The sequence below is a fragment of the Stegodyphus dumicola genome, chromosome 7, assembly GCF_044657685.1.
Source record: "Stegodyphus dumicola isolate Sdum_Otavi_A_Nest chromosome 7, ASM4465768v1".
In the NCBI taxonomy this organism is placed as follows: Eukaryota; Metazoa; Arthropoda; class Arachnida; order Araneae; family Eresidae; genus Stegodyphus; species Stegodyphus dumicola.
The window spans coordinates 43017522-43036104 of NC_140774.1; the positions used below are offsets into that span (position 1 = coordinate 43017522).

The following is an 18583-nucleotide window of genomic DNA, read 5'->3' on the forward strand; positions in this document are numbered from 1 at the left end:
ACCACACATGGTGGAGAGCCAGGGTAAAGTTAAATTAATGCTTGAAAAATTGAATGAATGTCAAGTAAGCAATAACTAAGAAAAACGAAACGTTAAAAACAAAAATTTATTGTGTCAAGAAAGTGTAAATTATAATGTATGTAGAAAGATACTGATACTTATTCCTTCCAGATGCTGGAAGGAAAGACCAAGATTGATTGATGAAGTCCAGGAAAAGTTGCTGTAAGAAGAAAGCTTTGTAACGACTAACAGAATTTTAATTGTTACATAAGATTTTTTTTGTGTAAACGAGGCTTTCGCCAGTTAGTTCAGAATTAGATAAACTTACAACAGGTCGTTTGTAGGACCTGCTTCCAAGTTTTCCAAATTCTGGCAGCGGCAAATGTAGGGTTTATATTTACTTTAACTAACATTTATTTTAAGTTTAAACTATCTTTCCTGTCAATCCTTACTTTCCCCTGGAACTGCCAATGCCAGAATATGTAAATTTGAGTAGAACGCGCAAGCATTCAAATTATCAGCGGAAGTAGTATGATTTAAATAGAAGGAAACGAGTTCGGTGAGAGAGTTATTCTTACTTAGCGAGCGCGGAGGTAGAAATCGAGAATTGAAGAACCCCGCGTTGCGGCCTATGTGCTTGGCGGGAAGTAGTTGCAATTGTTCCAGTGAGCTTCAAGTCTGCTGAATTAGCTGCGGTATTTGTAAAACGCGGTGAGTTAGTTATTTTAGAGAGCCTCGTAGTTAGAATATTGTCTTTACTTTCTTTTCAGGTTTTTATTTTTATTTGACTGCCTAGTTGGCACAGTTTGTAAGCGTCAAGCGGACGCAATTGTAATTTAGTACGTTGAATAAAAAGGGACTTAAACCCTTTATAAGACTGTGGTTTATACAAGCTTTCACAGTCACCTCTTGGTTGCGTGCTAGTTAGAGGCGCGCAACGTTATAACCTTAAGCGTGGACTTCGTGGTCTGAATTTTCAATATCTTATCTAGACACTGGCCTTTCTCTGGTTTTGAAGGACAAGTGTGCAAAATTTCATAAAGTTCGGAATAAAACTGCAAATTTGTATGAAAGACAAACTCACGGACACTCTTTTTAATTTATAGAGATTTATTATTTAAGTGTTTTTTTTTTTAAACATTCAAAATAAATTCGAAGATAATATTTAGAATTGAAAGAAGAAGTGTCGTTCAGCGTTTATTTGATTCAAATATTTTCAAGACTAAGATTTTGGAAGGTAATGTAGGGTTAGGAAAGATTTCGGGTAATGTAGGGTTAGGAAAGATTTCGGGTAATTTAGAATGCCTGCAAAGAAGTGTATGGCAGAAATACGTCGGAATCTATGGAGTTGAGTATATTTCAAGACTTTTACATTCACAGTAGTTGACAGTCTCAACTTTTGACTTTGATACTATGAGTACAAGAAGCTGTGGACACTAGAAATTTATCCCCTTTTAGATTTAGATGGCCATAAAACGTTTAAAATTATCTTCTTGCTCTTTCTCAGCTAGGACTGACATCAGGCCAACACCCCAATCTCCTGTATATCACACCATCCCAAATTTCAAAGATGGGATTTCCAAAGGGCGATGTGCCTTTACAAGAAACTTTTCAAATCTTTTATGCTGTTGCGTTACGTGAAGCTAAGTTACTATACTATTTTTTTATTTTTTTAAATTTAAGTTAATCTAACAAGTGTTGTTTTTACGTGAGATAGTCTTCAATTTATCTCCCATAGCTTCTGGTAAATAAATATATTCTTCAGGGCTGCCATTCGATGTGATATAAGCTCTTCAATTAATTTTTCAAATCGCTTAACAAACTGAGCGGTTCAAAAGCAATAAACGAATTTCTTAATGATTTTAATTATTGCTCGTATAATAATATATCCAAACGATATAATTTAAAATATATTTAATTCTTTTAATGTCTAATATATATTTTTGAGAACATTTGCAACATTATTTTAAATGAAAAAAGATGTAAATAAAGCCATGTATTACATACTTCGGCGCATAAACATTTAGGTTTTGTATTTAATTCATAAGTATAAAAAATATTTTACCAGATGGAAAATGTTACCTTCGACCATTTAAAAATTTATTTTATATTTACAGAATCCTACCATCTCTAATCCAGAATCTGTTTCCACCAAATTCGCTACCTTTTTACTTCCTTGTACGAAGTAAAAAGGAAGTATTGTAATCAAAACTTCAGGCATCATATTTCAACGAAAATATCCATTTTGACAGCTATCGAATGCAATTTAACGATATTTTTGCGTCACATCTGTACGTAAGGACAGAATAAAAGACTCTTCCCCCCCAAAAGAAATTATAAAACTGACTTAAAATGAATTCTGAAGAGAAATTTTCTTGGCGTCTGTACGTATGTACTGTTACGAAATGTCAAGACGCGGTGAGATGGCTTCCCCGCAAAGCAGTTTTAGGGTTGCCATAAAATTTCAGTGGTATGCAGAGTGAAATCGCCCACTTGGAGACAAAATTGGCGATATACCATGGACGGATGGAGAACCTTCTGGAACGAATTCTTACCGGTTTAGCCCAGAATGTTCTCGAACACAAGCCGAAAGCTATATCAACCTTGCTGGTCCGAAGTCAGTCAGTAGTATTGAGAGTGTGTCTCGTCTAGCGAGTCAGTCCGTGCGGAGTCGATCGAGTTGACAGCCGGGGAACGAGTGCCGAGTGGGTCGTCGAGTGCACCGAGGGAGGCTGTTAGTGTATCGCGGTTAGTGCGTCGTCGAGAGAGTGTGTCGAGCTCCGTGAACGACTGAACCGAAGACATATAAACAAGAGTCCTCGTTTAGTCTCGAAGTCGAGTGTAGAGTGGGTCGTCGAGTGTTTCGAACTCTTATTAGTGTATCGCGGTTAGTGCGTCGTCGAGAGAGTGCGTTAAGCTCCGGGAACGACTGAACCGCAGAGTCGGAACTGTGCTCGTGTGTCGTCGAGTACATCGTGAGTTGTAGCGTGGAGAGTCTCGAGAGTACGTGGAGTTCCGAGAACAACCAAGCAGAGTCGGGAGCTGTACTCTGGTGCTTTTCAGGAAGCTGTCTCCACCGTTATTGCCTGACAGTGTGAAGGCTGTGTCGCGGATTGTTCCAGCGTGTTTATAGTAGATCTTCGATGACTGCAAAAAGCGTTAATGCAGCTGTCCTGATTAATATTGACTAAATAAAGTGTGTTTCGATACTTGATGTCGTCCTTACTCACTCCAAATCTACAAACCCCGTACGAACGTAAAGGAAGAAAATAACGTAACAACTAGTTTCAGAAGAATTAAAAAAACGTAACAGTACGTATCTCGCATAACTCAAAAATGAGTAGCCTCAGAACATTGAAATTTTGTATATAGGACTGCTATAGCATGTAGATGTGAACCTCGTATTTTGGTTGCAATCGGCCGCACCAAAAGTATATAAATATATGTATATATATATATAATTAACAAGCTAGGTAGTTAGTACAATACTGAAAGACCAATTTGGTCTAAATAATTTTTTGCTCAATATGCTGCAAAATTAAGGAAATGAGAAATTGTAGAAAGCTCGCGAAAAAGTTACCAGGAGCTGTGGTTCCAAAAAAATGTTCAACACATTTTTTTTAAAAAAACAATGTCATTGAAGGGTGAAAAATTATGCTACACGCAAAATAGAATGTAAAATATATTAAACACAGTAAAATACTAATCATTGGAAACTAGTAATGGCAAAAAAGACAGTAAAATACCTATCGATGTGATAAGTGAAAAGTTAAAACATATAAAAAAAACCACTCGATGGAACAAGTTAAAAGATAAAACAAACAAAAGCATATAAAAATATAAAGCGGAAAATGATAAATTAGCTCACTTCGAAGTCCAACCTGGCTTTTCAAGGGAAATTTCTAGTTAAACGTCGAACCAAGCTAACTCCATTACGCATTTCGCCGAAACAGACAATTGAAACTTACAAAATTTTTTAATTAATTAGATGAATTGTCTTAAAAATTTTTTTAGTCTCAGTTCTCTGTTCCAATTTCCCGACGCGTCCGCACATAATGATACATTAAGGTGTTAAAAGATGTAAATGCAATTCCGATGTACAGCAACAATTAAGATAAAAATAAATAGCAGTCTGTTATTAGTCAAAATATACAATAACTTACGGGCTGGACCTGCAAGCTTAAAGAATTATACCTTTATAAATTTTAGAAATCTGAAATTAAATTTAAAGGAAAACCAACACAGTGGGTCTTGCTAAGACCAAAAAAAAATTTTTTTAGTAAAAGAAACATAAAAAACAGACCTGTGGCTATGCAGAGTTCTCCATCGTGAAACAAAGTTGAAAAGGGGTTGTAATTCCCTTCTGTGTCCTTCAACGCTCTCCCACTCGTCGTGTGATATATATATATATATATATATCCTCTCTGTTATTCGGCTCAGTAATTTCAGTTTCTTTATTCTTATATGTTTGTAAATTGGGTACTTTTTGCTTTAAAAATGATTGAATTATGTTGTTCTTATCTTCGGGTTAAGGTTTTTATGCCTTTAGTAAATCTAAATGCGATATTTTTAGAATTATTAACAATTTAAAAGTTGTTTAAGTGCCGCTAAGCCTTTTGCAATGGCGGCAAAGTTTGTTTACATTTGAAACAGCTGAATAGTAGATTTGTTGCCAATCTAGAGAAAGTAAGCTTCGCAGAAACAAAGATAACGCCTTCTTTTTCTATTGTGAATTAAATCATGCTTAATCCATTCTGGAATTTATTCGAGGAAATAAGTGTTTAAGATTTATTTCATAAATTTCAATACAGATATTTTGAGTTTTTATGTATTTTTGCCTTGTCACGAAGAAAAAACTGAATTAATTGAATGAGAAATACTGAATCGTCTGTGAAAAACCCCTTTTTTGTTGTTGTTTGCTTAATTTCTTTTATACATCGTTTTAGATTTATTATAATATTTGAATAGAATATGTGCCAACGATTAGATAATTCTTAAGATGATATAAATTTTGTGCATTCTGAGTTAAAAAATGAATGAAATTTTACGCTGTTAAGCGAACCTACAGAGTGTCGCTATGGTAAACAAATAAGTGAATTTTAAAGAGTGCATTTATTCTATTGTGGTTTATGCGCTAATGACGAAATAAATTTAATTCAATCCAATAACTTTAAGTGAAATGCAAGAAAAAATCCGTATAATTTAATATTCCGTACAAGGAAGTCATGTGGTGTGCACATCAGATATTTTTTTTCAAAAACTTCGTAACTGCAAGTACGTGTCTAGGATTAATGTTAGTAAATGAAAATGTATCCGTAGCCTTCACTTATCCAGTGTATATAAAGATCAATATTTCTAAATGTTTTATACAATAAAGTGTTTATTAAAAGGCGAATTGTTAATAATAAGCCCTCCCCCTTTTCATTGAGTAATGCACTGAAATAGTTTGTTTTAATCTGATACATATGGTATCGTAACAGCTCAAAGCTTATTTTAATCTGATACATATGCTGCCGTTGTAGCTCAAAACTTATTGAAACCTAGTTTTTACCAATAAATCCTACATTTATCATTGTGAAGTGGTAAAAATTCTTTAAAATGTTCGTAAGGCCTGCATTGCAAGCTATTGCCAAATCATACATCTTATAAGTCTTAAGATTTACCATGTCAATTACTAAAATTTGAAGAATAAAGACATATTGTTGCATTTAATTTATTAGTAAAACCTGTGGAATTTCATCTCATAATAAAATGCTGTTTTAATTTCCCGTTCCATTTCCAATGCTTTTCAACATCGGCTTTTAAATAGAGTGCAAGAAATATCAGGATATTAATGTTACTGTATTCTTATCACTTACTAAAAATGGGATTTTCGAATTCGGCATTGATATTAAGCCAAATGATTTTTTTGCTGAAGTATCTAATGCAGCTTATCATTACAGCTTATTAGTTACAATAATACTGCAAATATGTACACTTGCCTGAAGGATGTAATGTAAGTTAAATATTTTGAAAAATAAATTGATTAAATATGTTTTATTAGAAACGAAATAAAGATTTAAATTATTAAAACGCACATTTATAGCAATTCAAATCGCTCAGTTTGTTAAACTGTACAACAGCAATTCAAAAAATAAATTAAAGATCTTAACGCCACGTCAAACGGCAATACTTTGGAAGCTGGTTATTTGCCAGGCGGTGTGAAAAGTAAATTTAAAATTTTAAGAATTGTGAAAATTTAAGGCTTGTCCAAATCGGTGGATAATTAATGGCATGGTAGCATAACGTAATATTAGAGAGAGGCCTCAAAATTAAGGAAAATACCCCTAAATATAATTCTAAGACCAAAATTATGAAGATTACATAAAGTTTTTAAATTACTAGCTTTGGTGTATTGATCAGCAATGCCCGAGAGGAAGAACTAAAAATAAATTAGAAAACTTATGATCAATGAATGAATTAGGTCCCTGAACGAGTAATTTGCGACGCTGCCTATACGATTAATGTCATGCTAACGCTGCCTAGCTTAAAGTAACATGGAGCAAAAAGTGGAAAGTCTAAGCTATCAAAATTTTTTCTGGGTCAAAAAACTTTTGCTGCTATTGCTTTTTACTAAATTTCCCTGTTTAAGAATTGGTTATTGCTCTTTTGTGAATATGAATTAAAGTTTCGCTGTTTCCGTTTGTCAAGTTTATGTGTCATCATTTAGGATTGTAACTTTCAAGACTTTTTTTGCATTTAATATCGGAGTCGCGCCATATTTTCGTCATCGGGTCTCGTGCAAAAATAGCATTAACTGCTGAGCAAAGAAACGTTTAAAGAATTACGTGGGGTACCAATCTCTCTACTCACACCTACTCTACTTAGTTTTTTTTCACTCTCAATTTTTCTTCCCCCACTTTTTTATCTTTTCTTTTTCTTTCTTTCTTTTTTTCCAGCTCCTCTTTCTATCTCTTTTATTTTACCCCAGACAAGAGCCCAAAATAATACCAACACCTGGAGTGCGCTGCACAAGGGGGTAAGAAATTTCCTTCTGGGCTGTTTTTTAATATTCCCCAAAAGTAGGGGAAAAGATGTTTGAGGTTTTTCTTTTCGCAGCGTTAACTAGAAATGCTATGACGAATATTTAAATGATGTCTTTACAAAAGCTCTGGCTCTTTGAAGACATTTGCACTGTTGCAGTAAAATACCATTACACATCTTAGTTTAAATGATAGTATAGATCTCCAAAATTTCGGGTATTTGTCACTATCTTTCTTTCTGCAGGACAAATAAGTATTTACTGTAATAAGTGAACGCATGTTTTTATATACATGCCTATATATAGTTTTATATACATATAATATAAACATCTTTGGTAGATTCCAAAATTTTTTCATTGTTACCTTACGTTACAATACGTTATTTTACAATGCGCATAACACCCAAGCAAGTACTCAAAGGGTTGCCTTTGAGCAAAAGATCATTATTTCTTTCAATACAAGATCTCAGCGAGATGAAGAGCATAAGCAGGTTGCTACAGGTTCGAAGATAAAATCCCCCCTATAGTTAATTTTAACGAATTCTATTTCGGGTAATTTAGAATGCCTGCAAAGAACTGTATGGTAGAAATACGTCGGAATCTATGGAGCTGAGTATATTTCAAGACTTTTACATTCACAGTAGTTGACAATCTCAACTTTTGACTTTGATACAATGAGTACAAGAAGCTGTGGACACTAGAAATTTATTCCCTTTTAGATTTAGATGGCCATAAGATTTTTAAAATTATCTTCTTGCTCTTTCTCAGCTAGGACTGACATCAGGCCAACACCCCAATCTCCTGTATATCACACCATCCCAAATTTCAAAGATGGGATTTCCAAAAGTCGATGTGCCTTTACAAAAATGTTTTCAAATCTTATATACTGTTCCGTTATGTGAAGCTAAGTTACTACACCATTGTTTTTTTTTTTTTTTTTTTTTTTTTTTAAATTTTAAGTTAATCTAATAAGTGTTGTTTTTACGTGAGATAGCATCTTCAATTTATCTCCCATAGCGTCTGGTAAATAAATATATTCTTCAGGACTGCCATTCGATGTGATATAAACCCTTTAATTAAATTTTCAAATCGCTTAACAAACTGAGCGGTTCAAAAGCAATAAACGAATTTCTTAATGATTTTAATTATTGCTCGTATAATAATATATCTAAACGATATAATTTAAAATATATTTAATTCTTTTAATGTCCAATAAATATTTTTGGGAACATTTGCAACATTATTTTAAATGAAAAAAGATGTAAATAAAGCCATGTATTACACACTTCGGCGCATAAACATTTATGTTTTGTATTTAATTCATAAAAGTATAAAAAATATTTTACCAGATGGAAATTGTTACCTTCGACCATTTAAAAATTTATTTTTTATTTACAGAATCCTACCATCTCTAATCCAGAATCTGTTTCCACCAAATTCGCTACCTTTTTACTTCCTTGTACGAAGTAAAAAGGAAATATTGTAATCAAAACTTCAGGCATCATATTTCAACGAAAATATCCCTTTTGACAGCTATCGAATGCAATTTAACGATATTTTTGCATCACATCCGTACCTAAGGACAGAATAAAAGACTCTTCCCCCCCCAAAAAAAAATTGGCGATATACCATGGACTGATGGAGAACCTTCTGGAACGAATTCTTACCGGTTTAGCCCAGAATGTTCTCGAACACAAGCCGAAAACTATATAAACCCTGCTGGTCCGCAGTCAGTCAGTAGTATTGAGAGTGTGTCTCGTCTAGCGAGTCAGTCCGTGCGGAGTCGATCAAGTTGACAGCCGGGCAGCAAATGCCGAGTTGGTCATCGAGTGCACCGACGGAGTCTGTTAGTGTATCGCGGTTAGTGCGTCGTCGAGAGAGCGTGTCGAGCTCCGGTAACGACTGAACCGAAGACATATAAACAAGAGTCCTCGTTTAGTCTCGAAGTCGAGTGTAGAGTGGGTCGTTGAGTGCATCGAACACAAATTTAAAAAATTACAATATATCTAACTGATACGCTTTAAAAACATTTAAATTATTATTTAATAAACTAATGATTTTTATGTGGGTTTATTACATTACTGTAACTCATAAATGAGGTTTCTTACGTCAGATATTGCATGTGTAATGCAAAATCATTTTCAATTTTCAATTTTTTCATTCATTGCGTTTTATTTCAATAAAATGTAAAACTAAAAAAAAGAATTACATAATTTTTATTCCCTTAAAGCAAATTTAAAAAAATAATCTGACCTTTATTTAGTAAACATTATGTTCTTCGCACTTAAACCATAAAATTAAATTCAACAGCAATATCGCAAAATAATTTTAAAATGAGCATATCTTTAGAATTTCCAGTACAGAGTCTCGCGCCCTGGAGACAAAAGTGTTTTTTTTCTGTTCAACGTTGCCATTGCTCGCTTTGAAATCTTTGAATCGTTAATGAAAAATTCGTTAAAGTTTTACAAAATATGAAATCGATAATAAAACAAATTACAAATTTCAAATTTGGGCTTCCCATAGTCGACCATTTGGGCTTCCCAAAGTCGACCATTTGGGCCCATAGTCGCAGGAGGATTACGTTATTCAAAATTGAATGGCTCTAGGCACCGTTGTTTTATCACAATGCAAGAAACATACATACATTTATGCAGCTTCTTCATTATTTAATTTCTTTAAATATAATATAGGACGATAATATTTGGTGGCAACAATTTGTAAAATGAAACAACACTTGTAGTGAATTAATGCAAAATGGCAAAACGAAATTAATAGTCCTTCTGGGCAAATTGCCGTTTTGGACTAATAAACGTTTTTGAAAAAATTATACACTGAAATTATTTTTATGTCCAACCCTCAACCTTAAGAGGTATTCTTCTTCATTTAAAAAAGAATAATGCAACTAGTTTTCATTTAAACTGGTTACCGGTTTAGTTTATGGCTATCGTTTTTATGATGAGCATGCTAAATGTTTTAAAAGAAAAAAGAAAAAGATAGTAAACCTTTTGTAACAGTAACAATACATGGTTCCAAACGATTTTGATATTCTTAGAAATCATCATTATCGGTAATAGCGATTACCTATAGGCGTAGTGGATCCAAGTTCTTAAAGTCAGTTCAAGGAAAAAAAAATGTGATACAGTGAAATACATAGGTTTAAAATAAAGCTTTATTAAAAATGATTAATCAAATTACTAATCAAATGTGAAAGGATTCAGATTTTAACCTCGCAGAGGTTTTTGTTAATGTATTTTATGCTTTTCCTCAGTTTGCCTCTTGCATTCACTCCTGCTAACACAACTTTTTTCTTTATTTAAGCTTTAAACATCACTTTCTTTGCATTTACGCCGCATAAATTTTCACAAAATATTTATAAGGAGTACATTTTTAGAATGTCCGACAGCGTCAAGTATTGCCACACATTTTTCTATTTTCAGTCTTTTCTCAATTCATCATAACAATGTTTAGTTTTCTTAACAAGATGACCTATAACAGTTTTTCTATGTTGCCTCCTTTCTTTCTTTTTTTTTCCCCCCTGCGTTGTGTTTTTTCGAAAAGCTGAAGGTCGAGACTAATAGCATCTCTAGCGCTAATAAGCGGGGAATAATGTAGTGGTGGGTAAAAAAACACAGGGAAATTTTTTATCCTACACTTAATTTTCTAAAATTCTATAAATGAGTAAATAAATAACATTTTTAAATAAGTGAAACAAACCTTATGTGTAAAACTGAGGGTGGAAACAAGAAAACTGAAATCTAAAACACTTTTAGATTGCAGTCGTTCATTTAAAAAAAAAGTTTACGATTACGATTTTTTAAAATATTTTAAATATGAAGCATGATATAAATTTTTAAATAATCACCTCATGACTTCATTGTATGCCTATTAAATTATACACAATTTTTGCTACACTTTATTTAAACATAATATTTCCTCGGATTATTTTAACTCAATCAACGGATTTTTCAAGGCAAATTGAAAATTACTTCAAAATTTGCAAATTTTGAAATTTAATATCTCGGTCAATTTTTGTCGCACGAGAGTCAAATTTCTTGTATATTTATTTTTTCATAACGAGTATAAAACTTTCTTAAATCCAAGTATAAGAACCGGCAGACAACATTAAAAGCTAGATTTCGCTATTTGTCCAAAATTAATTACTTTTAATATTAAATTGATAAAACATGAATATTTTCGTTATTTAAAACACTTTTGTATTTGGCAGTACATGACTAGCTTCAACTATTGCAAAAATAAAGGCCGGGTAAGGACTTTTAAGCCGTTTAAAGGGGCTGGGTTAGAGTTTGTTCTACTATGAATTCTCATTTTAACTTTGATATGTTTGGATTTTGTGTTAAACCTCTTATACACGATTGCTAATATTAATATTGTTGAGGAATAACCTTGCTTTAATTCCAGTTTACTTTTAACTTTAGAATCTTTAAGTCTTTTACTTCAATCTTGCAGCTATAGTTCAGGACGGGTATAAAAATTTGCTTTTAATTTTGTCTCTTATTATGTTTCTTTTTGTATACATATATATAGAAATTACCCTTAAGAATTAAAATTATACAGCTATAACCATGATCAGAATTAAAAATAAAATACAATTTAAAAAAATGTTTTTATACAATAAGCTTTTATTTAAAATGGGTATGATAATTAATGCACTAAAAGGAGAAAAGTAATTTTTCATATAGTTTAATGAGAAAAGTAGACTAAATAATTCTATTTACAGAATTAGCTACAATTTTCAATCGCGAATAATAAAAGTGTGGGGCGACCATTACAAATTAAAAAAGATAATGGTTTATACATTTGACAATGTAATTAAATTAATAGATTTCGTTATTTAGGTTGTCCACTCATTTATTATTTGCGATATAAAAATTGTAGGAGAATTCTGTAAATAGAATTATTTAATCTATTATTCCTAGTAAACTGCATGATAAATTATTCTACTGGAAACTTTGAGCGTTTTACTTATAACTAAAATGAAAAAAAAAACGAACATCGTTAATTCGTCATTAAGTGAGCGGAGATGGTAAACTCAAAAGCAATTTTTCAGCGAGAAATGCTTTTTCTGTCGTCTGTTTTAGACTGCAACACATTTTTAAAAACAAATTTTGAAAATTGTTCAATTGATATTTTTCAAACTTTCTCACTTTTAAGAAGGCGAAAATTTTGTTTTATAATCTATGAAAATTTAAAAACTTTACATCATGTTACAATATTCATACAATCTCATTGAAAAGATTTTCCTACTCTTTATTCGATAGTGCAAACAGTAAAATTCTGTTTTTCTTAGTTTGTTAAGCAAAGCTATGTGCGAAAAATCGTTTAAATATTAAATAAAAAAATTCTAAATCGAATTTTGAAAAAAAAAAAAAAAAAAAAAAATCGCTTGAGCACACTGTTTTGCCGTCAACCAAATATGCATGTAAAAAATTTGCACTAGGTAGCTTATCAGGAAGTAGGTTAAAAATCGGTGGAGAAATTCCGCTCACAGTGAAATACCATGAGGGAATTAAATAAAAGTTTATAATTACAGACAGACTCAGAAAATCTCAACTCCTATTTTGGTTAACAAGTTTTTAATAATACAAAGGATGATCGTATGTAAAAGATATTTCCAAAAAATGTAGTTGCACAGATTGCAAGAAAGGTAGTTGCAATTGCATTCTAAAAGAATTATTTTACAATTGTATTTTAATTCAATTATCAATGAAATATATTGTAACTCATTAATACCCAAGTCTCCCATGAAGTTTACTCTTTCTCGAAACGAAACACTCTTAGCGACTAAACAATGATTCACAGAGTAAATAAGTAACAATATGTATTTAATTTTCTATTAATCGTTATGAGGTAATATTCACCAAATGATATGTAGTGAGATTTTATTAATATGCGATGAAGTATTATTGAAACAGATGTAGTGAATGTGATTCTTATTGGATTATAATAAATTACTTTATATTATAAACTAAAAAACATATCATATACATTCACCATCATCCATGACGTGATGACAGCTCAGGACTGGCCAAGGTCTTCTGGACTAGAAGTTTTCAACCACCTTTATTAGCAGCCAAGATCCTCGAGTTCTTATTATTAAGGACTAAACAATCCTCCTCCACAGCATCTATCCATTGAAGTCTATGTCTTTCTTTTCTTGTGTTACTTGGTCTAGCCGAAAATACTTCTTTTAGTATGTTACTGTCATTCATACAAACAACATGCCCAGCCCACATGAAGCAGCTTATTTCAATGTAGAAAACAACATCTGGCCCTTTGAACATTCGGTATAATTCGGTATATCATGTACATTAATCTAAATTAATTTAATAGTTTCGGAAAAATATTTATCTTTTTATTTTTTTAATCAAGGAACAAAATTGAAAACGATTCAGTAAATTAACAGGAAGTTTAATTTTAAATAAGGCTATGTATTTCATTTTTAACAACTAGCGGTAAAACATTTTTCAAAAACAGTCAAAATTGGGTTTATTAAGTTCGCAAATCCAAGTTCCGGTAGACATGTAGGAGGAGGTTGACAGGCTGCAACGTGTTTTATTGCCTTTTTCGACATATCCAATGGTGTAAAAACAGAAATTTGATGAGAAAAAGTTTAATCAGTAAGCTTTGATATATGCGAATAATTAAACTTAAGAATATCTCTATGAAAATCTGGTGGTGTCGCTGTAAAATATTATACTTTCAACACAAAAACGTATACACAAAAATCTTTAATAAAATCGTCTCAATGTAAGGTAGTTCAATAGCACTGTTAAGCAACAGAAGCTAGTTTTATAGTTCGTACGAGGACCGATTAATACACTCATGTCCATAAATTAAGGATAATTCGGAGTCACGTGGAAATCGAACTCTAAAATAAATATATCACCTGTAAGATCACTACACACATCTTCAAGAATCATATGCAAATTTCAGGAAGTAACCAGATGACACCTATGGTACGTCACAATGACGAGAGTGTAAAAGAGTGATATATAAGGAATACAGGCAAAAAAGTAAAATTGTTCACAGGCGCTTTATAAGCATTTCAGTGCAATAACCGAATAGTTATGACACAAAGGACGCATTTGGATGATTTTTTAAGTGGTAGAATTATCGGCCGTCTGGAATGTGGGCGTACCAAACTGGAAGTACCAGACGAACTTGGAATTGCCCAGAGTGTCATCTCCAGGCTTTGGCAACGATTCCAAGATGATGGTAATGTGAGTAGACGTTATAGCACAGGTCGCCCCAGAGTAACAACGCCGAATGAGGATCGGTATTTGGCAGTTACTACCAAAATAAACAGGCGGAGCATAGCCTCAGACCTGTCTCGTCAGCTCTCTTCAGCCGCTAGTACGACAATTTCTAGGCAGACCGTGTACAGACGCTTAGGGCAGATTGGTCTATATGCTGGTAGACCTGTCAGATGCGTTCCAGTTACTGCAACTTACTGTCGCCTGCGGTTAGCCTGGAGTTGAGAGCATGCATTGTGGACACCGCAACAGTGGGCTTGTGTGATGTTTTCCGACGAGTCCAGATTTAGCTTGCAGTCTGATTCCCGCCGGACTTTCATATGGAGAGCTCCAGGTACCCGTTACCACCAAGAAAACATCATTGAACGACACCGTTACGGTGGTGCAGGAGTGCTCGTTTGGGGTGGAATTATTCTGGGTTCCAGAACTGACCTGCATGTTCAAATTGGAACCATGACAAGCAAATCTATCGGGACGTCATTCTGGAACAACATGCACGTTTGTTTCGGGGCACCATGGGCGCACAATTTGTGTTTATGGATGACAACGCCCGTCCTCACCGTGCAAACATTGTAAGCGAATGCTTTCAATCGGAGGATATCACCCGTATGGACTGGCCAGCATTCTCACCGGATTTGAATCCAGTAGAGCACGTGTGGGACATGCTTGGCCGACGAGTTGCAGCCCTGTCAACCTCCTCCTACATGTCTACCTGAACTTCGGAGAGCATTGCTTTTTGAGTGGTGTAATATCCTCCAAGATCAGATTGATAATTTGATACTTAGCATGCCTAGGCATTGTACGGACTGTATTGCATCGTCTGGGAAGTACACAATGTATTAACAATCATACCAACCATGTAATATTGGTTTTTTGTAAATAGGTTTTTTTTTTTTTTTTTTTGTAATTTTCTCCAGGGAGAAAAAATCGCTAATTTTTTTTAATAATATCAAACATATAGCATCTTTTTTGCTCTTTACCTTTTGTTTAATAAATAAGCTTTACAAATAAATCAAATTTGTTTTGCTTCTAACTCTTCCTTTGCCTGATTTTGCATTATCCTTAATTTATGGACATGAGTGTAGATTGTCAATAAAAAAAATAATATCAAGATGTGATGGTTGCAAATAACAGAGAAACAAACCTCAGTAAAACGTGAAAAATTGTTAAGAATACGCGAAAAGCTTTTAAATACTTTGGCTAAAAGAAGATTGAATGAAATATGCTCAATAATAATATATAAAGCTCATAGATTTTGTGAACGGAGAAGGCTACAAAGAAAACTACAAAATTTGGAATACAAAAAGAAATTTGAATAAATTTTGGGGAACTAAAAGAATGATAAGGAGTGACGAATGATTAACCATAAAAGATTTCTTTAGCTCTCATTAGTTGAATATAGGAACTTTTCTATGTATTCTGTTTAATGTTTACTTACGTTTATCTTAAAATAGATTTCGAAACATTTAATTGTACTAACCTACGGTAAAAAAATTTTTTGTTTCAAATTTTAGATATTCTTCTTATAATTTTTGGCGTAAAATTCAAAACTTGCAAAAAAGTTATGCATCTCGTATAATTTAATAATAAACTCAATTTTCTTTCATTTTTTTCTTTTTATCTTCTTTTCTTTTTAAATCTACACTAGTGATTCTTTTCTTTTATTCCAAAATGGCAATTTGCCCAGAAGGGCTATTAATTTCATTTTGGCATTTTGAGTACAAAACTTTAAATGCCCATTTCAGTTTTAAAATTGTTGCCACCAATTATTATCGCCCTGTGTTATTTTAAGAAATTAAATAATGAAGAATCTGCCCAAATGTATGTATGTTTCTCGCAATGTAATAAAACAACGGTACCTAGAGCCATCAAATTTTGAATAACATAACCCTCCACCAAATATGGGCATCTGGGAAGCCCTAATATGGAATTTGGAATTTATTTTATTATCGGTTTCATATTGTGTAACACTTTAACGAATTTCTGATCAACAAACTCAATGATTTCAAAGCGAGCCATGCCAACATTGTATGAAAAAAAAAAAAAAAAAAATATCTCCAGCGCATGAGACTTTTTATCAGAAATTCTAAAGATAGGCTCGTTTTAAATTTTTTTGCGATACTGCTGTTGAATTGAATTTTATGATTTAAGTGCAAAAGACATGGTATTTAATAAATAAAAGTAACACACAAAACGTTAAAAAAGTCCCTTTGGGCAAAATGTAAAATTTGAAAGCTTTCAGGTTTTTTCCTTTATTTATTTATTTATTTATTTTTTAATTTTGACTTACCTCACGGTTTCGGAATTTTTGAATCCGAATTAATTATTAAGCTGTAAAAAAATGTGTTTTAATAAGAGAAAAGATGCAATGATTAAGATATCTTCCGTTAAGAAAATAGAAAATATTAAATTGTTTAGAAGTTTTTCATTTAATCTTTTAATTATATTGAAAAAGTAATATAAATTATTTTATAATCATTAAAACTCAAATATTCATTATAACATAAATTCAAATATTTTTTCATTGTTTCTAATCTATTTGATTATGGGTTGGCTAAACGAGTCTTGTTTCTGAACATATTAATTCCAGAAATGAAGAAGTTCCACTCATTTCTCCTTGATATCGGCTTTATGCAAAATAATGTATTTTTTGTCGGTTTATATTCTCGTAGTGATACTCAAATAATTTCTTTCATAAAAATTTACTCCAACTTGTATATACATACACGATATTCAACATCAAAAACTGAGTCTTTTAACCAAAACCAAGTCTATTTATTTCTCTAAGGGTTTTATTTTACAAAATTTATATTCCACGCAGATTAATTTTTGTAGCATGCCTCCATACAGGGAAAGGCGTGAAATAAGTTGGACTGATCATTGTTTTACCAAATATCCTTTTATTTTGAGTAGAATGACATCTGAGTTTCCCGAGAAGATGTCTTAAATTAGCTATGAAAATATTAATTTTATTTTTGAGGTTATTATTATTAGTCCAGGGGCTTTGTCTCTAAAGGACTATTGTTTTCGTTTTGCGATTTTGCGTTGGTTCACTATAAATGTCCGTTTCACTTTTCATACTGTTGCCACCAAATGTTAGAGTCCTGCATTATATTTGAAGAAATTAAATAATGAAAAATCTCCATAAATGTATGTATATTTCTCGCATTGTGATGAAACAACGGTACATAGAGCCATCGAATTTTGAATGACGTAATCCTACTGCAAATATGGGCATGTGGAAGACCAAATTTGAAATTTATTTTATTATCGATTTCCTATTTTGTAAAACTTTAACGAATTTTGATTAATAAATTCAAGAATTTCAAAACGAGCAATTACAACATTGTACAGAAAAAACATTTTTATCTCCAACGCGCGAGACTCTGTCTCGGAAATTCTAAAGATATGCTCAATTTAAAACTATATCGCGTTATTGCTCTTGAACTGAATTTCAAGTTTTAAGTGTGAAGAACGTAATATTTAATAAATAAAGTTAGCAGACAAAATGTTAAAAAAACGCCCCTTTGGACGTAATTTAAAATATGAAACCTTTCAGATTTTTTTTAATGAATTTTATTTTTGAGGTTTAAAGTCGAGGTTTTTTTTTTTTTTTTTTTTTTTTTTTTTTACAAGCATGATGCCTAAATATGTAACTTCTTCGAATTTCTTCCCTATTTCTTTTTAAAATAAAGTGGAAGTTAATGGTAGAGTGAGTGACTGAGCTTTTCAAAATGGAAATGCATTTGATTCTTGATATGAAATGTAAGCCATGCTTCTAGCACATCAAGATAATGCTATAATTAACTATAAATATTTTCTGGAGTTTTGGTCTGTGTCTTAATAGCTGTGTCATTAGCAAAGAGTGCTATTTGAATTTTAAATTTTTATAGGATATTATGAGTATTCTAGCAAGCCCGCTCCCCCAATTTTCTAACCAATTGAATAAACAAACGCTTGAAAGTCTTTACGGTATGAATTTCATGGGAATAAGAATGAAAGAATTGGGAAGTAAGGAATAAATCCCAATAATATCTTCCCTTTTTTCCAAGATAAAAAGCATAAAATTTAGAATTCCATTTTAAATTGCTTAACAAATCATTGCCATCCTCAACTTAAAATAAAGAATAATTTAAATTAAACATTTTAATATTTTCCAGCGCTTTCAAATACCGAGTTAATATATTTGTTTACTAACAGTTCGTATAAACTCTTCTGAATAAACATAACAGACAAACAAAATATTAGCCAGAGGTTTTTAAACCTTTTTACAATTTGAAGCAGAAAC

General features: G+C 32.2%; 1 protein-coding gene across 1 annotated transcript in view; it reads left to right on the plus strand.

Annotated features, from left to right (window-relative positions):
* The first annotated feature begins 687 nt into the window (after nucleotides 1-687).
* Nucleotides 688-18583, plus strand: part of LOC118198227 (nuclear factor 1 X-type-like) — a 196741-nt gene continuing 178845 nt past the window's right edge. Inside the window, exon 1 of the mRNA XM_085820130.1 lies at nucleotides 688-711. The gene's annotated coding sequence lies outside the window, so the exon portion shown is untranslated. The remainder of the gene's footprint in view (nucleotides 712-18583) is intronic.